Source organism: Gopherus flavomarginatus, chromosome 4, assembly GCF_025201925.1.
Source record: "Gopherus flavomarginatus isolate rGopFla2 chromosome 4, rGopFla2.mat.asm, whole genome shotgun sequence".
In the NCBI taxonomy this organism is placed as follows: Eukaryota; Metazoa; Chordata; order Testudines; family Testudinidae; genus Gopherus; species Gopherus flavomarginatus.
The window spans coordinates 75,207,235-75,230,043 of NC_066620.1; positions in this window are offsets into that span (position 1 = coordinate 75,207,235).

The window sequence follows — 22,809 nt, forward strand, 5'->3', positions numbered from 1 at the left end:
ATGCCCATCTCCACTGTTAAGAGTATTATATGTTCGCTACAGCATTTTTACAAGTGTGTTATTCCTTTGTGCCCAGGGCAGTGTTTCTCAACTGGTAGGTTGCAACCCCTGAGGAAGGGTTCACGAAAGCCAGTCGGATGGGGTCATGAGGCATAGAAATTTTCTTGCAATCAAAAGCAAAGAAAATCTGTGCTCTGCTTCTCCGTTATCCTTCAATTCTCTGTCAACATCTCAAAACACACACACATACACAAATTAATTAAAATATAGGTAAGCATATCCTCATTAATCAATGCATTTACTATAAAAGTAAGAGTTAAAAAAATGGAAAAGGGATTGCCAAAAATGTCAACAGGATGCATCAGTATAATGTGAAACACTGCAGAGACCCTTCTCGAATGTTGCCCAGATAATAGAAAATAACCAGATAACTTGAAAGACAGTGAAAAAAAATGACATCCAAGAAGATTCCATGTAAAATGTTACTGTTAGATTTAGGAGAAATAAAAATTTGTGCACACAGCAGATGAAATATGCATCTTTCAATTTATTACAGATAAAAGGAGTGTAGGAATGGGAGCCAAGAATTCTTCCCATCCATCTTAACCTAAAGAGACTCAAACTAATGTTGTCATCGGAGGGTAAGACTGATTTGTCAACTACAGAGTATGGCAACAATAAAGGAATTTGTAAAATCAACTGTCCAGTCCCATTATTAATTCTATTTAATTTGTAGACTTTCTCCCTGTTTAAATAAGTGTATTTCCTTTACATGTGCCGTAAGTATGTTCAGCTATAGTGTACATACATGTAAGAGACAGGTGACATATACCAAACAGAACTGACTCCATAATACAACAATAATTGGGTGTAATACTTCATACTTTTTAAAATAATATCTTAAACTATGAGGAGAAACTTAGTTCAAGGAATCCATTGAGTCCACCAATGCCCTACAGAGCCAAACTTACACCCACATACACATGTGAGTAATTTTAGGCATTAGATTAATCCCTTTGAACTCAATGAAACTACTCAGGTAGGTAAAGTTACTAACTTGCAAAAGTGTGTGCAGAATCAACCTCTGCATTTGCAGAATTGCTAAGCTGGACCATGATCTCCAAAAAATATCTGTAATTCATTTATAATGTAAAATTTCAAAATAACTGTGCTCCTCTCTCACTCCTTTCCACCTAGTCTAAGAAATCTGACATGCACAGTGTAAAAAGGATTGTCACCAGCTGTTAATATGAAAGCAGCTTTAGCTCTTCCCATGTATCCCCCATTGACTTCTCTTGTTCACACATATAAAGTGTCGGAAATCAGTTAAAATGGGTTTAACTACCAACACCGCTGCCATCACCTCCCGCAAACAGAGAGTGAGAAAAGGAAGAAGAGTTGAAGAAACAAACTGACCTACTTAGTTACTGCTAAGGACAAGCATACCAATTCCGAGCACTGGACGCCTATACCTACTTGTTACCCTGGCATCTTCTCAAACAGTTCCTTCCGGCTCCTCTTCAAAATATGCCTTCCCCACCATGTGTCCTCTCCTTGTGATCTTTACTGAGGTGGATCTAAAAGGGCCATTTCATCTAAGCATCCAGCCTTTCCACTCACCTGTTAGTACCTGTTCAGCACAGAGCCACTTTGGGCTCTATACCAGGAATCCCTCACCTCCATTCCATAGCCTCTGCTACAGGCACTTGCCACCTGTCCCTCCTGTCTGTGCTGCTTGCTCTTCTGAGGAAAGACTGGACTTAACTGTAGGGGGAGGTGGCTTTCATTGAGATGACCAGACTTGGAAGGAGTGGTACCCAGAAGCGGGAAGGAGGGACAAAGAAGCACTTACTGTTGACAGGAGTTCTTATTCAGACCCATTCCCAGTGGTCACACACCCTCCCCATGCCTGGCACGTAGCCCCTGAGTATCATCACGCTTGGAAACTAACTACTCCATAAATTACATCCACCTGGGCACGTACCAGTTTGCTAAGTCTAATATCAGTTATTGCAAAGTGGAATCAATGTATTCAGCTGATACAAGGAAGGCATTATAAATACTATTGGTTTTTGCTCTTCAGACAAAGTATTTCTGGCAATTCATGATTATAATCATTTGATGGATAACAACCAAAAGTGCCTTCCTGGCAGCACAGCATTTTTTGCTGAGAGACTGGAAGAATCTCCTTTGCTTTCTATATAAAAACCTACTGATGACTCATGTAGAACTCAGAAATCGTCCTAGTTAGAGATAAATAGCAAGTTACATTGCAGAGATGGAGAGATAAATCTGAGTCACAAAGTTGGACTAGAGATCAGGTATCAAACTCTCGAAGGTCAGGGTTATATGGACATGGAGGTTTTTGTTTGGGCCCCTCTTTACTCATGTTTCACATACAATCTTTTCTTTTTCTCTTGGCAAGTGTTTAACCACTGCCTCACTAAATCCTTTCTGTAGAATCAGGATTCTTATAGTCTCTTACCTTCTCCTGCCTTTGCTGCCTTTTTACTTTTTTGGTCACTTTATTAAGTTTCTGAGACAATTAAATAAGGGTTCCACTATAACACATCTACCTCCCTTAGCCACGAAAGCACACTGGCTTATATAATTATATTGTGCACAAAAAACTCTCTCTTGAAGAGAACCTTATTAAGGTTGCAATTCAAGCACACAAAAGTTAGGAAATGCTAGAATTAAAATTACCTGTTCAACTTTAATTTGACACTCTCCATCCCTCCGGCCCTGGGACTGGCTTCCTGCTCTAGGCGTTGCAACATAGGGCATGGGTTTGCATGTGATCGTGACCCTCATGTGCCATAATCACTATACCATTCACTCAGATATAGCCTAGCTGCCCCTCTCACTCTCCAGCCCCTTCCCCTCTTCACCAGACCAAGACAAGGGCTATGGTGCCTGGGTAGAGAGTACAGCAGGCACAATAACGTATGAAACTAGCAAGCCAATAGATATAATTGAAGATGGTACCATCAATGACCCATCATTTCCCCCAACCCATAACAAAACCTGGCTCTGTCCCATACCCAGTACTTAGCATTATATAGCACCGTATATGTTCTAAGCGTGACTTCCTCTGACTTCAGCTGCAGCTGTGAGCGTTCAGCACTTCTGCAAATCAAACCCCACAATCTCATGTTGGGCAACCAGAAAATAAGGAACACACTATTAGTGACCCCTGGGAAAAGTTTGGTTTAATTGACTTAAATAGCATTGTAACAGGACTACCTGCCCCTTAATAGCCCAGGATGGTGGGTGGGAACAGGGAGCAGCTGATCCTGCTCCAGAAAGAAACCCAGCAGACATGTGCTGGGAATCAACTGAGACAGCAGATCAGCACCTCATGATTGGCCCACATTCTCAGCTGGACAATATATAGGAGAATGGATGCCTATGGTTGGGGTAGGAAATACTTTCTAGCAACTAAAGCAGAAGGTAGCATGCTGGCAGAGTCTGGGTGTAGTACCCTCCCTGGTGGGTTGAAAAGGGCCTTATCTGGTAATTACTTAGAGGCTGGAGGACATCAGTCTGAACCCTAACCAGACTGTTATTTATGTTATGTTTTGCACACTTTTCTTTCTTTCTTTCATTGTGAAGACAATAAAAGAAGCCTGAAAGAAGGGACAGAGACCTAAACTGGAAGTGACTATCTATCCTCAGCTGCTGACTAGGGCCACAAGTGTAAAAACATCACAAAGGAACTCTCTAGTAAAAGTAGGGTTGTAATCTAATTCTCCAGGGCAGTGTTCCATTGCTTTAACCGTGAGACCTTCCCTTCTCTTCCTGCAATCTCCTACCTCATTCACTACTTACCTTCCTACTTCTGAAACAAATGGGTCAGGGGTCCTACAGAAAACAGCCTCATTCAATTACACAGTTCTGATTTATTTCTAAAGCAGGTCCATTATCCTAGCAGTATCTTGCAAACTCAAAATTTCACATTAAATTTTGCAAAGGAGGTGGATTTCACACAGACTGATGCGTAGAAAAAAAACTGGGCACTTGAAATTTTTCATTCCACAAAATTCTGAGGATACAAAAATTATTAAAACGAACAATCAATAAATGAGTGGTACATCACAAAAAAGTGTCACTGTTTTCACCCAGTTCTAAGTAAAATTAAAAAATAAATTAGCTTAATTCTGGATACATATGATAGTTTTCTTGGCATACCAGAGTTGCCTTCCACATATTAAATAGTTAACACAAATAAAAATTCTGAAACTAAAAATGGTTTATGAAATATTAATGGACAGATAGTGCTACACAGGACACCCCAATGCTCAATAATTTTTCAGTATTTGTGAACTGATGTGTCCTGCCCTTAGAATAAAGTCAGCCAATGAGAGCATTATGATTATGTAATCCTATCTTTCATTTAATTGGTTGAGGATATCATTCAATATCTTGTTGAAAGAGTTGTATGGATAGAATTTCTCTTAATTGGAAATCGCTGGCCTATGCTCATATAGATGAACTTTTGCTTTCAATTACGTGTTTTTTCTAATTTTTCTCAAGACTCAGCAACTTTTCCCCCTAAATACAATGCCTAAATTCAAAAATCTTTTAAAGAGTTGTCTCCTCATGTCCTCCTTATAGTGGTAGAACTGCTAGTTATTTACTTAGGAGAATGCATCAGGTAGACGAAGGGTGACAACCAGGAACAGATGTATTCTAGTGGAGCTTCGCTGAAACCTTATTTAATTGCCTCAGATACAACATTAAAGAAAGTAAAAATCATCCATGGAAATATTATAAAGGGTAGGAACAATGTTGTGATTTATTGGTAATGCCACAAAGTAAAATAGAACAGCTCTATGGAACATCTTTAATGTTTTATGGGCCAGCACACCTCAGAAGCACCACTCAGGAAGGAGTGGGTGTCCCTGGAACATTTATTTACATTCACTCATGTGCATGCACATAAAGTGGTTTTGCTATTGTGGAGGAAATATAATGTTGGATGAAATTAGGCACTCAGCTGCTACCTGTTTACAGTTTGGGACCGTGGTTCTTAACCTTTTTGCATACTGGAATCCCTGTCCCATATAGCCAGGACCGCCCCCTCCCAAATAGCGATGTGGGGATGGCAGGGTGGTCATGATGGAGAATTAATGGTTTAGAAAAGTTATCCACTAAGGCCCTAATCCCTGATTTTGTGCTGGTCTTTTGTGCAAGGGTGAATTTCACAAGGAATGCAGGCCTAGACCAAGACCAAGCATAGAAAATTTCAGCCCCAAATGGAATATTTCAAAAAGTTATAACCCCCCATTTTCAACAGTTCATAGCTTATAGAAACTAGTTTGCATCCTTAATTACAGGGGTCACTGCCAACAAATGCCAGACTGTAAAAAGGTTGCACACATTTCTCTTTCCATAAACATTACATGAGTATTGGACTTTGCAACTAGTAAGGAATGCTATAGTCCTAAATAATCCATCTATTCATTTTCTCCCCATCCCCCCTCCTCTTCCATCTTAAGCACAGAACACTCCGAGGCTTGAGGAGACAAAAGATGTCAAGGATTCCAGATATTTATATGGCATATAAATATGAACCTTTTTACTTGTGAGGTGTTATATTGTTAATTGTCTTATTTAAAAAATGTTTGGGGGAACTCAAACAGGAGAAAGGAGACAAAAGACTCTCCAATGGGATGGAAAATTAGGAAGAGTCAGAGCTCCAACATGTTCTACTGCTGGGAACAGCAGAGCTGCATTGTGAAATCTGCTACTTTTGGTTCAGAGCCCAAGGGCTCAAATAGAGTCTGTTCATTACAATGCAGTGTGTATATATATATATAAAATACCCTCCAGATAAAACTTTGTAGGTTTGCTCTCCTTCTCCAAGACTTAAAGACAACAAAGCTATTAGCACATTGATATGCTAGTCAAACTAAGAGTGAGCTCGGTTACATGTAATTTGCAAAATGGGCAAGTCTGTATATCTGAATGCAGCTGAGACAGGAATACGGTGTCTTTTGTTTCGGTTTGGAGAAAGGGGAGGGGAAGATCACAGCCCTGGAAAGTTTGCAGCGAGCCACTTCAACAGTAGTCTCTAGGTATTTAAAAGGCACAGGCAGCTTGGATATTTGATTACCTCAATATTCTGTAATACACATGATAAATTCATAGCCCAAAAGACTAAGAAAGCATTGCACAGGTTCTGCTTTAAGTGCTATTTATTATACAGCATGATACGCACAGAACTCTTATTCACGTGGGAGTTTTATGCAAACATGAAAGTAGAATATGGCTCAAAATTTTAACCTGATGTGATGTAACATGATTTTCTGTAGAATCTTCTGAAGGCAAAGTTCTTAACTTCACTTAAAAAGAAAGGAATAAATAAATTGCTGTAGCATGTAGCAGTATGGGGCTGGATGACACAATCAGTTTATACCAGTTCCCGCATCTCAAACAGAAATGGGGCGGGGGCGGCGGCAGTGGGGAGTGGGAGCACAGAAAAAGCTGTTTATCCGAAATGTTTCCCCCTAGAATTTTATTTCATTCAAATTTTCAACTACTTGTTTTTAAGGGATAGATGTACCTCTAGAGATGGAACACTACTGTGGAAAGATGGTAATTCCTCCATAATTAATGCTATGATTGGATTTCCATTTAAAGTACAATTTCTATTCCTTCTAACTTTCTCAAAACTAAATTGAGTCACCTGAATAATCATATGCATATGTTTTTACTGGGAGAGAAGGTGAGGTTTTTAAAGTGTTAAGTAGCCAAGCCTTTTGGGAGATATGGATGTTTTAAAATGGTGGATATTTCCTAACTTTTGACACCTTAGCTCAAAAATGTCTTGGCCTAGAAACTTCAGATTTGTTTAATCATGTCAGCTTTCATGAGGACTGGTGTCTTTGACTGTTTTTGGAAAGTGTGGTTTAATTTTGAAGTCTCATTTGAATTTTTGAGAAATGCACATAGGTCTTAAAGTTTGCAAATTGTATTACACTGAAAATCTGTAGCCATTGACTGAGGATAACAAAGTTCATATTTCAGCTGGCAGCGTATACAGGGAAACATGGATCTTATAGACAGTAATGGCTGTATTGGAATTGATTGGCATACAGGGTTAAAAATGTCTGCTGCCAAAGGTTCTAAGAAGAATTACAGCAGAGCCTCCTGCTGTGCTTGTAACTATTACAAAGGCTCCTGCAGAGTTTATAAGCTCTGCACAGAACTGGAAAGCTTTGAAAAATTCTTGGTCCCATCACACTTTCCACAAAATAATATGGTCTCCATTCACAATCAAGTTTTCACGCTGTAAGTTTATAAAAACAAGTATGAAAAAAAACTTTAGAAAAATCCTGGATCGAAGCTTAATTTATGGAGTTCTTTTCCTCAGGGGAAAAAAATCTTATTTGAACAGTGAGGTTGTATTAAAAATAGTTTGCAAAATAGGGATTAAAAATGAAGGCAAAATTTTCAAAAATAAATGTTTGAAAAATTGGAAATTTAGAGTTAAGATTCCACAAATATCCTTAACTTTGTCTCCTGTATGTACCTCTGATCACCCTGTACCGTTGAGACACCCTTATAGTTAGGCTGGAAGGATCAGATATTTTATCAATAAATGCCAATAAATGTCAATTTCTTTATACATACATAAACCAAGGAAAAGATATTTTCATTGATAATAATCAAAATTTACAGATAGGCAAAGAGAAATGCTGCTTGATAACTTATTAGAATTTGATTTAAGGCTATTTACTTTGTATATTTTGACTTGCGATGTTGACAATTTGTGTTTTAATGGTTATAAAGCTTTAAATTTTTGAATCTCAACATAAATTGTCCTTAGATAATTATTGTCTGACACACATCCCCCATCATTTCTCACATTTAAACATTTAAATTCATAAAAACTGAAAAAAACTTAAAATTAATTCAATCTTATCTGTTGAAATTATAAAAAAAATAAAAAACATATTCTGCCAATCCTACTCCTACTTTACATCAGACCTTTTTCTAGTTTTTCAGTATCCATATACCCTCACTATAATATACCACATGTACACACTAATGTATGCACTACACTCTCACTCCATAGGAGCCACCTACCCAGTCACAGACTCTATTCCAATTCATCTGCCCTTTATTTGTCAACTACAACAAATTCTTGCCTCTCAACTTCTACTTGTAAACCAGATATATATCCCTCCCCATTTCACATTCCCACAGGGGTCAAAAGACCATAATGTTTTCACAAATATTCCTCCAATACCCACCAGTAGCTGCAATTCCCCCAAAATAAACAACACAGTTGAGACACAAAATAAAGGCAATAGAATTGGGATAAAGTTAAATTTAGCCAGTCCATTTTCTGTATACAAAATAAAGAACCATCTAACAATATCTTATTGTCCTGCCTGATGTCGGTCTAAGGCACATACTAACACATAAGATCTCATGTATTACCATTTAGTTTTAATGTACTAAATAAAAAGTCAGAAACAATGAAACAGTCCTAGATGAAGAATCAGAAAATACTAGGAAAGACCCACTTGCACTCTTGAGACAAAGATTTTTACAAATTTTACTTTGTAGCTCGTTCTACAGGCACTGAACCATCTCACTACACAGGTAATGGGGCATTTGGAACCCTCTGAACAATGTGAACTTTCTACTTGTATCACAATTACGAAAGCCGAGCTGTTAAAAAACTTTGGGCTACAACACTGTGGAAATTCACTGAGTGTTCAGTGACCCTAATAATTTCTCATTTTTATCCTCTGATGGCATGGTCGACAGGTTGTGCTTTGGGCTGCAGCCTGAAACTTGTAGGAGTCCTTGGATGCTGCCTGCAAAATGCATCAGAGCCCTTTACTTATCACTGTATGTCTCTGTTTCTGAATTTAAATTTGATACATCCGAGTGAGGAAAAATAGGCTTTTCTATATGCTATTTCATTTTAGCTCAGAAATTAAATAACTGAAATATTCCTTGTTCAAAACTCAACTTTGAATTTTTCACTGGGGGAAATTTTTCTAGTTATTGGTAAAGCTCAGACTGACCAAAGCTAAGCAAAAATAAAAACATCACAGATTTTTTTTTTCTCCAGACGGCATGTCTGAGTAATACTTGGCTTTGTTTCCTGCTACCACTGCAGCTCAGATTCTCTGTCAATGTTGGCAGATACAGATATACTAAAAAGGTGCTGGTGCCGGGAGACCTTCTTTAGGAAATTACAGTTGCCTGAGATTATCACTGTCCCCATCCCATTCATTCCATTTTCCACAGGGTCCCTTTTCAAATCCAGTATCTGCAACTGTTTGCCAAAGCCAAGCAAAAATATGGCAGCTAGCCCTGAAGGTGTTGAAATAGAAATACAGGGGACATTTTTCAAAGGATGCCTAAGTGATGTAGGTGTCTAAGTCCCATTGAAAGTCAGTGGGACATAGGCATCTTTGAAAACTTTACCCACTATCTGTCAAAATAGATATGGTACCTATCATTGAGGTTTCTAAGAGAGTTTTTCTATAGGGATTTTAATTTCTTGGGCTCCTAGATGTCACACTGAGGATGCTTATGGTGTACCCACAGGACAACTCAAGATACCTGAAGAGAAAGGGGTTGATATCACATACTCTATATTATCTTCTTAGAGAGGCAGTTCAGGCCAGTGGATACAGCATTGTGTTCTATTTCTGACTGCCATTGCCTCATTGTGTGCCCTCTGGGCAGCAGTTTCTCCATATGTAAGTTGAGACGAATGATACTTCCCCTCCTTTAAAAGCTCTCTCAATGAGATTAGGTAAATTCTACCAGTAGAATTTTTCATGAGTTGGCATAACATGGATAGATTTACAGATAATTCAAGAGCACTGAGAATGTACTGTGTGTCTTTGTTATTACTACTTTGTATAACTCATACTTCTTAACAGGACAGATGTAAAATATTAGACATTCAGATTTTCCTAAGAGCAGAAGGACCTTTCCAAAGAAGGGGGAGCAGCAATAGTGTTGCACGTGCTACAGAATATAAACGATAAACAGTGCAGGCAACTCACTCACCTTAATGTCCTTCAGTAGAATAAGGCACAAATTAAGGGCAAGATTGCGGCATCTAGTGACAGCCCATAATAAACAGCCCCAGGAGAGCATCAGGAGGCTCCCTGGCTTTGCTAGGTGGAATAATTTACTGCAACCAGGCATACACAACCAGGCAGCTCAAATGGCTGATGCATAGAAGTGTATAGTCATAGCTCCACCTGTTGCTTGTGCCTTTCAGTCCTCTTCCCACCCACATGCTCCTAGGGAGAAGAATCTTTTGGGATGCAGCCTCATTGATTCCTTTGCCTCTACACAACCACATAAAAAGGAGTATCTTTACTGTAGTTAATAATTACACAACTGTGAGGTCAGAACCAGACTCACAATTTTAGTAGCTGATAAATGCTGCTGTTTCCAAATTAACCAGTTCACTGGTGACAGACACATGACACTTCCACATGACATAAATGCAAGATTAATATGAAAGGACGAGATCTGATGACACTTACTTGGGAGAAATTGTTACTATATTGGAGAATGTGTGGCCCAAAATCACTACTGTCTGTGTTTTCCAAAAAAGTTTTAAGGATGATCTGACATTCCAGCTCCATTTCTGATGGAGCATTTTCATCTGTCCCCCACACTCCAAACAGATTATATTGTGTTTTTTAGTTTATTAAAAGATCAAATGTTGGAATGCAGAATAGACTGAATTCATTTATCAGATCACAAAGTCCTCATAACATTTCTCAGCCTTAATAACACATCTGCTCTTAAAATGTTGTCTCTTGATAATAGCTGGCTGAAAGTGTCTGAATTTAGGGATTATTTGAGACAACAGATTTCCTTCTATATGGAATTGAATGAGGCATCTGCTCCCTCACCGTCAGCTTTGTGGGATATTCTCAAGGCAATCATAAAAGGGCAGATCATTTTGTACATTATGAAAAGGAAAAAAGATCTCTGTTTGCAATTATGATATTTGGAAGGGTGAATTAAGGACCTGCAAAGATATCACTTCACGTCCAAAACTCCTGCTGCTTCACAGATTCTCTCCCAGTTTAAGATGGAACACAGATTCAGCAGACAAGTTAATAGAGAGGGGGTAATGCTCATTTTAAGGCCAATATTTGCAAAAAGGGAAGAAGGAAAAATAATAAGGAAATGAATTACATTCCATCTTGAAATTAAAGAACAGATCTGATGACACATTATAGAGACTAGGACTCAGGATGGAGAGCTAGACAAGGATCCTTGGAGGATTAATGGAACTTCTGTCAATATTTATGCCAAGTTAGTACATTGGAAAACCAGGACAAAAATGAATATTTGCAAATAATTTTACATATATTCATCATCATAATCTGCACCCACAAATCAGAGAGGCAGAAGTCAAACAAAAACAATCAGAAGACAATTAGAACTCTGAGCTGCAATGAAGCCACTACACTACACTTAACAGGTACATAGCCAATTTCTATTGGACTTTTAACACTATATTCTATCTTCAAATGCTGACATTCTCCAAAGTGCCAAACAAATGATTGTTTAAAAGTACGTACATGAACACACACAAAGATATTTAGCCTCTTAGTCAAGTGAACCTTCATCCCAAAATGCTGTGGAGCAATATACCAGCTACCTTGAATAAATTTGGATTTGGGAATAATTCTTTACAATTGGGCAAAACTTTACATGTTAAATCCACAGATTTAAGTGCTGATCCTGGAAAGGGATACAGGCAGGGGGAAAGTTATGCCGGCACAGAATCCCCTTGACTTCACTGGTACTCCAAGAGGACTTATGGATCCACTGGTATAGATCCTGTCACAGGACTAAGTCCTTAGTTTGCCAGTGAACATTTTTCTCCTTTGAAATAGGTAAATATCCTTGTCAGTCTTGACCGAGAATTTCAAAAATGGATACCCAATGTTAAGAATGGACCTAGGAGCCTAAAGTCAGACACACATTTTAAAAAGTCTTCGTCCTTCTGTATTCTTTATTGACACACTGGAACAGAAGATTAGGTTCTCCTGAAAAATACCGAGGTATTGAGCTGTGTGTTATGACTAATGAAGCCCAGTTTTTTCATGGCGTTTATGTGGATTATGGCATGTGTGGTTTAAACAAAATATATGTGGTACTTTTTTAACCTGAGGAACATTATTTACCTTCTGTGAAGTAGTAAGGTTTTGATATACACAAGGAAATTCAAGAGGTGTAGAGGCCATGACTGGGACTTTCCTGTGCCCAACCAATCCTTAGATGCTAAATATCCCTTTGGGACTATTGGCTGAAGGCTTAATGTAGGCTGATCTAATTTACACCTGGCTCTGGCCTGGCACAGGAGCAGGTAAGCATACAAACCACAAGTCAGTGCATGGTACATGGCCTGTTCTGTGCCTGAGCCACAGAAACCATGAGCCCATTATAGCACTCAACTTGAGGTTAAAGCTTTAGTAATTTATGTATACAGTTCTGGAGGTTCCCAGTTCAATCCTGGATATTGGCAAAGATGGTAGCCCTGACAAACATACTCTCCTAGGCCAAAGAGCTCATTGAAATATTTCAATGGAGAGTTGGACTGAGCTGCAGAAATCAGATCTGGATCTTGATTTTAAACATACTAATCTTTGTAATGTGATATGGTATTTACATACAAGGATTTAATTCAGTAACAGCTCAGTTTCAGAGGTAGATTTTTTTTTAGCAGTTTGACTCAGTCCTAGATCAATTTATCTTTATTTTTTTAAAATATGGGTATTTGTATTAAAAAGGGTTTTGGAAGCTTCAAATTTTCCCCTTGGCCACCTTTAAATCTCATTTCTAGTCCCTTACTCCCTTTAATGAAGTCCTCAGTAGTTTATGTTGTTATTAAACCTCTGTTTGGGGAATATCATTTTAATCCTCACTATATGCCAAATATAGATATCAAATATTCATTGTGTAATTGAAATTATAATATACAGCCCCCCAAAGGATATTTTATATTAATTTAAATTATCCACAATTTAATTAAGATCAGGAATAACTTATGCTCCAGAAAACATCTTTACTGAAGTGATATTTGCAGATGATAGAATAGAAATAAGTAATGTGCTGTGCTAACAGCACCCTTTTTGGACAAATCCTGTCCCCTTTTGTAGAACAAGAAACATGCAAATCTAGAATTAACGGGCCATCGTGAACTTGAAAATGAGTACTTTTGTAGTTACAAGTAATAATTAAGATGACTCCATCTGATTTTACAAGCAAAAGCAAAGTATTTCCCTTTATTTGTTCGGTTTTCTTATTTTGTGCATTTGACAGCACTGTGTGTCATTTTCACTGTTACCCTGTATAATCAGATGGTCAGCTCCTCCACCACTGAAAATGCCCCTATAAACAACATGAGAGCAGAAGAATCCTTATAAAACATATTTTAAATGATTCTCTTTAAAATCAGGAGTTTCTGTTTAAAAATTATTTGTTTTTAAATCAAGTTACAAGTCTCCTTATACCCTACTGCAGAATATGGCAGAATCACAAAAGTCTTTGAATAAGCATTTCAGCCTACAACAGAATTCATTTAAGCTATTTTTTGTAGCTAATAATATTAAATTAGCACTTATATAGCATTTTTTATTCAAAGCACTTTACAGAGAAAGCATTGATTCTCTTTAGAATAGATGCTGTTGTAAAGAGATCTATTGGAATATTTTGTTAAAACCAGAAGCACCCATATGGAGCCCCATGGGAGTTAATAACAATAACATATGGCTACATATATTGTGAGCCTCTTGTGATCCCTTGGTTTTTTTTTTACTCTGTTTCTGGCCACTCCCTCTAACATTGCACCAATCCAGCACTAAACTTTCTGGGCAGGCCCCACTATTGCCAGACAATGGCCTTCTAGTTATTATGGATTAAATTGGTTCGGGTATTGGGCAGCAAGGAATCTGGGCCAAATCTGCGTCCTCATGAAGGCTTTATTTTCCCTCCTTATACAAACTCCCCTTTCTTTATATACTGGCTTTAAATACACTGCTTGATAAGACAGGGGAGTATCGCTGCTGAGTGACACAAAGTTCACCTTCTATTACAAGAGAGCTGCAAGTCACAAACTCTGGTCTCCGTAAACTTAGTGAGCAAACAATGACATATAAAGGTCAGGTCTGAAACTCATGCCTTCCCAGCACAATAGCCTGGCCTCTAGAGATCACATCAAGCTGTCTCCTTGCCCCAAAGATATTCATAATTCCATCAAACATAAAATTGAACTTTAGTGGAATATATTAGTCAGCAATAAACATTGCATTGTGAGAGATGAAAACAGAACCCCTGTTTTCACGTGGGTTTGGTACAGCCCCTGTCTACAATCCATACACACGAAAGGAGTCCCATGGACTTAAATGGAGTTACTACGATAATAAGAACTGCAGGAATAGGTCTCTACACTGTATATTAAAATTGTGAATGTGACAATTCATGTAGTAATGTCAGAACGCTAACTGCAGTTTAGACAGTAAGGCCCTGATCCTGCAATGAGTTCCATGCAGACAGCCCCCAGTGCCTGTACTAAATTTCATTCATTTCAGTGGGGTTCCACACAGGTATAGGTCTCAGCCCATGCAAAGTTCATTGCAGGATCAGGGCCTTACTTGAGATGATTATGAAAATTGTAGGGGAGATATCAATGCTGGGACCCTTGTTAAATGACAAGATGAGAAATCTCTTAGATGATTCATTCTTCTTATTTTGCAGATTGAGGTTCCAGAATCTCGACTAACTTTGGTACCTGTGGGTATTTTATCTCTATCCCCATCTCTAATTATATACACCATCAAACATTTTCAGTACTTTCAGAATTAATCACATGCTGTTCTAAAGAATTTTGACATTTGCATTTCAAAACGTTTATCAATTCTAAGCATTTATTCTACAAAACTTGGAAAGATTGTCATTTTGTTTCAAATTATTCCAGCATCGTGGGCATTGCTACAGAATGCGGAATTACAGAACATATGAGACTGAAACCTGACACTCCTTCTTCTCTGTTGTGAACTTCCGATGGTGAAAAAAATATACTAGTTTAAAAAATAAATTAACTAGCAGACCAAGTTCATATTCCCAACGCAGCCTGAATTCCCATTGGCTTCAGTGCCCTTGTGTGTATACAAGGAGTAAAGGATATATAATCACATGCAAACAAATAAAATTGATTAAACAACAATAGTAATAAAATATCCAATACAGCATAATCTTCCGAGGTTGTTGGATGTAACTCAGAACACTAACAGAAAAGAAAACAAATGGTATATTTTTCCAAACATCTCACCCCTTCAGAAGTGGTTTTACAATCTGGATTACACAAAGAGTTTATTAAAATCAGTTTATATTACTATTAAATAACCTTTCTACCTTTAAAAATGTATCAAACTAGACAGTTTTAAGCTTTCTAGCCAAAGAAACACTGAATTTTGAGTACACATAATGGCAAATAATAAGTATCCTTTCCAGACACTAGAGTCTATCTCAGTGATTGAGAAGGGACAGTGGGGTTTAAACTGAAGAAAATCTTTTTAAGGGAGTCACTAAAGTGCAGCTAGAATTGGAATATAAATATTACTTTGGTCTTTTCCCCCAGTGCTATAATGACACAGGCCAGGATGTATGTTACAAGAAATAAATAGCAATGCCTTACGCAGCTTTAGCACTTTCATCTGGAAGTCTCAAAGTGCTTATACCTATTTGCAGAGGGAAAAACTAAGGCACAAACTGCTTACAGTGACTTGTCCAGTGAGTAGGCAGCAGAGTCAGGAATAGAAGCCAGGTCTCCTGCTCTAACCAGCAGATCCCTTTGCCATCTTCTATGTGATAAATAAACAAATACTAAACTAGGAGAGTGAACTGCCTTTTGGCCCCATCTTCAGCAAGCCTAAAATTGTACACATTGCTGGTGAGTGAGGAACTAGCCACTGTGATCCGTGTGTAGGTCATGTCTTGTTCCTCATTCTACCTGGGGCTGACTGTGGAAGCCACAAAGCAGCTCTATTTCACAACACAGCAGCCCTTCTCTTGAACAAGACGAGCACATAAGCCGAGTATTCCATGCACTCCATTCATTTTCCATTGGACTCTGGATCCACTTCAGAGTCCTGGTTCTAATCTATAAAGCATTTAACTGATTTTTTAAGAAACCTTCTTCCAGCCACAAGATCATAGCAACACCACCTGAGTAAGAAATGAGCAAAATCTGCAGGATTTAGTCTTTAAGTCATAAAAAGACAGAATAGCTGAAATTTTCAATATGTTGTACTGTTTTTAAACACATAGTATAATTTTTGCACGGAAAAATCACATAAGAAAATACCACTACATTTTCTGCTAGCTCCTCTCCCCAAATAATACACAATTCTTATAGGCCCTAATTACAATTAGTTACCTATTTTTTAATGGGTCTTCCTGGCCTTTTCATGCATTTTTTTCTTTCTAACTGTCTCTCTTGCTCTGTTTCATCAAATCACCTGAAGAGGCAAAAAATGCATCTGCAGCACTTAGGAAGTTTTGCTGTTATTTACCTTCAAATGCTGATCTTCAGTTCTCAACATATGTTCAGCAAGAGCTATCCAAAGTGAGAGGAGTACAAAGCTAATTTTATCTTTTTCTCAGCGTTCTGGTGACTTTCTGCCTCTTATTATGCACATTTTCATATAACTGGTCTGCCTAAGGTCTAATGGGGAACCTGTGTTTTCACATTACAGGGCCACCAGCAGCTGTGAGTGTTGAGGAGTAACTGTGAAAGAATCGTTGCAACACCTAGACTGTTTTTTTCTGCAGAATTTGAAGACCTATCAAATGATTCTTTGTGGATGCTCATAATCAGAGGTGTATTGAATATTTCGTGCTTTAATCTTACATTACAGCTAGATGAGTGCTTACTGTACTGACTTTCAGTGTTTACAGACCTTTCTTTTTCCCCCCTTACTTTCCATTTCCTCTTTACCATTCATGTCTTAGGGATGAGGTGAGGCGGACAGGTTCTTGCAGGTATATTTGCTCTATTGTTCACAGCAACAAACACAGCTGGGGCCCCCAACTCCACTGGGCTCAGGAAAACACTTAATATAGCTAGGTTGCTAAATCATTTCTTTTTAATAGTATACAAGATTCAGCTTTTCTCTTGTATTGGCAATTATGGTTTAGGAAAAAATTCAAATAAAGAACGTAATTATATCTACAGATATATAACCACACACAAGAAACTACACTGAAAGAATATTAAGCTTGCAAAGTCAAGCATTCAAAAGTTAGGAAATGCCAGAATTAAGGTGGCTTGCACAACCTTAATTCAGCAGCCTTGTGCATATTGCATCATGATACAGTCTTAGTATGACGGTCATAAGAACAGCCATACTGGGTCAGACCAAAGGTCCATCAAGCCCAGTATCCAGTCCTCTGACAGTGGCCAATGCCAGGTGCCTCAAAGGGAATGAACAGACAGGTTATCACCAAGTGATCCATGCCCTGTCACCCAATCCCAGCTTCTGGCAAACAGAGGCTAGGGACACCATTCCTGCCCATCCTGGCTAATAGCCATTGATGGACCTATCTTCCATGAATCTATCTAGCTCCCTTTTCAACTCCGTTATAGTATTGGCCTTCACAACACCCTCTGACAAGGAGTTACAGAGGTTGACAGTGCGTTGTGTGAAAAAGTACTTTCAGGTGTTTGTTTTAAACCTGATACCTATTAATTTAATTTGGTGGCCCCTTGGTTCTTGTATTATGAGAAGGAGTTTATAACACTTCCTTATTTACTTTCTCTATACCATTCATGATTTTATAGTCCTCTATCATATCCCCCCTCAGTCACCTCTTTTCCAAGCTGAAAAGTCCCAGTTTTATTAATCTCTCCTCACACGGAAGCCATTCTACACCCCTAAAAATTTTTGTTGCCCTTTTCTGAACCTTTTCAAATTCCAATATATCTTTTTTGAGATGGCGTGACCACATCTGCATACAGTATTCAAGATGTGGGTGTACCATGGATTTATATAGAGGCAATATATTTTCTGTCTTCTATCCCTTTCTTGATGATTCCCAATGTTCTGCTGGCTTTTTTGACTGCAGCTACACATTGAGTGGACGATTTCAGAGAACAATCCACAATGACTCCAAGATCTCTTTCTTGAGTGATAATAGCTAATTTAGACCTCATCATTGTATATGTATAGTTAGGATTAGGTTTTCCAATGTGCATTACTTTGCACTTATCAACATTAAATTTCATCACATATTACATATTATTTTTTCCACAGGACCCCTGCCTCATTCAGTGCACAGGATGGCCAGTGGTCACTGAGTGAGCAGCACTTCAACATTTTGTTTTATCTCTATTCCTGAATGTGTGGCACAGTATTCAAACCCTGCTCTGGAAACAGAAATATTAATTTCTTCATTGGTTTTTCTATGGCAGTTATCACTATAGTATCTGAGTGCTTCACACACATTAATTGATTTATCTTTACAACATCCCACTGAAGTAAGGAAGTAGTATTATCCACATATTACAGATGGGGAACAGAGGCACAGTATTTTTGAGTGCCCAGTTTCAGACACCTAAGGCCTGATTTTTTTTCAGAGTGCTTACCATTACATATCATTTTTTATGTTCAAAGCACAGCTTCCATTGACTTCAGTTGCAGCTGTGAGTGCTCAGTATTTCTGCAAACCAGACCTCAGGGTCTCAAGTTGAGAACCCGGAAAATGAGGAAGGCATAATTACTGGCCGCCTGTGAAAATTCTGTTTAAACAGTATTGCCAGCCTCAAGAGATCAAAAATCATGAGTCAAGCCACCAAAAATCATTTAAACATCTGATCTGACGGGTTTTTAATCTTTTAACTACTCTCTCTCCTCTGCCAGTGTAAGAGTGACAGAAAACAAACACGTTAGGTTGCAAAGTCAACCTTTAATTCACACGGAAATGTACATGTCTCCCGGGCTACTTGTATGGAGAGCTCACCTCATCTCTAAAAAAGTGCTACTGACATCACATTACTGTCTTGACTCTCTCTCCCATCCTTGTTTATTTCCTTTGATAAGAGAAAGGCTGGATGATAAAAAGCTTCAGAACCACTGGCTTAATTAATGCATTATGATTCAGACTCCTACATAGATCTTATGTTTTAGGGTTGATGAGTTGCAGATTTATATACTAAAGAACTTTAAAATTATATCAATCATTCGTACAAGCAATAATAGCACTGTGAAAACAATAGGGGTTTAGTTTAGCCTTTTGCAAGAAGAAAAACTTTCCATTCTGCCCCTTTCTCTGCCCAAGACTGGGCAGGACTCCCTCCCCCAATTCCTCACCTGCATCCCACTGGTTTGGGCTCCCTCCTCCATTCCACTCCTCCCCCTGCTCCAGAGCCCCTTCACATCCCACCCCTCCCCTGCTGTCTCTGATCTAAACCCCCTCTCCTCTCTTTCCCTTCTTACCTCTCTTTCCTGCTCCCCATTCCTCTATAACCCCTAAATCTGCCTCTTGCTCTGCTTCAGTCTCCCCATCCATCTTTTGCAGTCTGCTGCTCCTCACAGGCTGTGTGCACTGGCCAGCCCCCAAAAGCCATAAACCGGCAGCTATTTTGCCTGCATGTGGGAGTGGTTTCAACCTCACTGAAAACTGTGGAAGGTGGCAACCAAGTTTATTAAGGGCAGCCTCACTTCCACATGCAGAGAGTAGAGAAATGGCAGCCATGTTGCTGGCTTCAACCCCCATCTACAGTAATGGGAAATGGTGGCTACTTTAAATAAGGGAAAATTTGTGAGTTGTGTTCTCATAAGAGAGGTAAAAAATAAACCACCCCAAAATCATTAGAGTCATGATAAAATCATGAGAGCTGTCTCTACTGTTTAAGTGACTTGCCCAGCATCATACAGAAACTCTGTGGCAGAAGCAAGGACAGAATTCAGTTCTCCAGGACAGCATCTGATTGTTATAATCATGAGATCATCCTATCTCTTCCTGAAATCTACTTCATTCACTGCATGGCTTCACACTTCTGCAACAAATGAGGCAGGGGGAGTCCTACAGACAGTCCTCTTCATTACATAACCCAGATTCATCTCCAGACCGGATCTTGTACATTGAAGGAGGCAAGGTTCCTGTGGAAAAACAGTATACGATCATGCAATTAAAGACTATCTTAATGCATATGCACAAGGGGGACAAATTAAGGTTACACAGGTCATCTTAAATCTCACACATCCTAATTTTTGACTGCTTGACTTTGCACTCAATTTTCTTTTAACGCTGTTTTTATATGTAATTTCATAGACTTTAAAAAAGCAACCCCCCACTGCCCCGAAATTCCATTATCTGACACTATTCAGATATCCACATTGGTCATCACTATGGTTGGAACCTTTAGCTGCGCCGCAAAGACTTCTGCCTCCTGAGCTAACAGAGTACCTGATTGAAGTAGTAGGCTGTGTGTGGACCAGTAATAGAGAGGGATGAGAGATATACAGATATTTGCTGACAGAAGAGGCATGAAGAGACTTAGGAATCTCGGGTTTCATTCCAGGCTCTGAAGGGGAATGTTTTCTGCTGGGCACAGACTCTTCTTCCCCTATTGTGCTCAAGTGGCACCTGACCCCTTTTGCCCCATCCCTTCGAGCCCATCCCCCATCTCAGCCATTTCTCTTCCATCCCACCCCCTGGCACCTTGTTACAGTTCCATCAACTTGCCACCGCACAATCTCCCAGTTCTGCCCTCCCATTTCCATTTACAGTTGCCCCCCCATTCTCCTTGTCCCAGTAAACTCCCTCCACTGCCCTCTCCCCCAGGGCTTCTTGTTATATATGCATTTGAATTGGCCTGTTCCTCCTCCTCACTGCCTGGGCGCTGCGGCGGGGCACAGAGTACTGGAGACATAGGTTCCTTCTTCTCTGTTCTAGAGGCCTGCAGGAGCCAGCAGCAGCAGTTGCAGAGAAAGTCTTGCCCAGCCCCTGCAGCCCAGAGCTAAAGCAAACTCAGTAAAGATGTAATCTTGAGAGAATTTAGCTGCCCAACTCTAATAAATCTTTATTGAACATGTACAAACAGATTTTTCAAAGGATTGTAACTTGGCCGAATTTGGGCATTTTTGCACAGGAACAGCCTAAGTTACATCCTCAACGCCAGGGTACCTCCCCTACCCAATTTCAAGTCCCTACTCCAAAGAACAGAGGCACTCATGCTTAACGAAGTGGTCGTCAGAGTTTTTTAACATGGGCAAAACAAAGTATTTTTCCCCAATTTCATTCTCTGAAATATCTGAACTTTTTTTGCTGAAAACACATGTACCTGAAAACAGGATCTTATAATATGAAATGTCAGGGTAACCTTACATATATACAGGACTACCAGTAATAGCTATAGTACATATATAAATATTCTTATTCTCACATTTTGTGTTTTCAAATAGTCTAATATATTCAGAATTATCAGTGGATTTTATCAGCAGGGCCCATACATTACCCTACAATTAGCACTGGATTTCTCTCTTTCTTCCTTTTTTTATTTTGTTTTAAAATTAATTTTAATTTATGGGTGTCAGGTTCTTATTTTGGTATCTGAGTCCTGTGTATTACCTACAGACCTGATAAATTGCAACGTATTTGCCAAGCCCATTTCCAGGAGTTATTAATTTGGTTGGGTGTCTGAATTTTATACCTCTGAGGATGGTGCAGTCACATTCTTATGGAAAAGTCTTATAGAACTTAAGAGGAAAATAACAACTATTCTGCAGAATTTTTAAACCCACTTACAGTATATTAACAGGGGGCATCATTCTCTATACCATCAATAGGAAGGAACACACATTCTATACAATGGCTATCTATCCCTGTATTCAATAACACACAAATGCTGTCAGTTTTAAGAAAAATTTCTATAAAACCTTAATTGTTTCATACCTATTATATAATTCCTCTAGGATTTTCAATAATGACATGCTCTTCAGCATTTCATGACTTGGGCCCAGATCTTCAGTGGTATTTAGGTACCTAACTCCCATTGATTTCCATGTGATTTAGATGCCTAACTACCTTTAAGGATCTTGGATTCAGTAACTATCATTCACCCCCCGTAAGGATGGCTAATCCCCTGAAATGTTTAAATTTAGTATACCTTCAAAAGACCCAGCAAAGGCCAGAGGACCACTTTGTCAAACTCAGGTGGCATCCTGAAGACCACTTACAAAATATTTTTCACCATCTAACCCTTCAATAGCCACCTTTAAACCGTTGTTTCTAGAGAGACTAGTGTCTAAAAGTATACATGGAATATGGCTAGTAATGAGTCTGAGGACCACTGATACAACCTTTATACTCAGTGTGCCTAACCCTGCTTCCACTGAAACCAGCTGCAAAATTCCCATTGCCTACTCCCTACTGGGACTTGTAGAGAGACATTCTGATACTTGTTCTCATGTTGAATAGTACAGTACCTTACTCTACAAATAGCCTCAATGGTTTCAATGGTACTTATGGAACAAAAAACTACTCAGTCAGAATAAATGTGTCAGATTCTGCCCCATAAGTAGGAACTATATGGTGAGTTAAGTGTTTACAGGATTAGGTCATTTGTTTTTAACTTTAATTGGGGGCTTGGGTTTCACGCAGAGACAATAATGTGCTACATTTTAAAATATATGTGGTTGTATGAGAAAAACATATTTGGAAATACTCATGATTTTCTATCAGATTTGATTAAATTGGCTAGAAGTCACAGAATCATGTGGCAAAAAATGACCT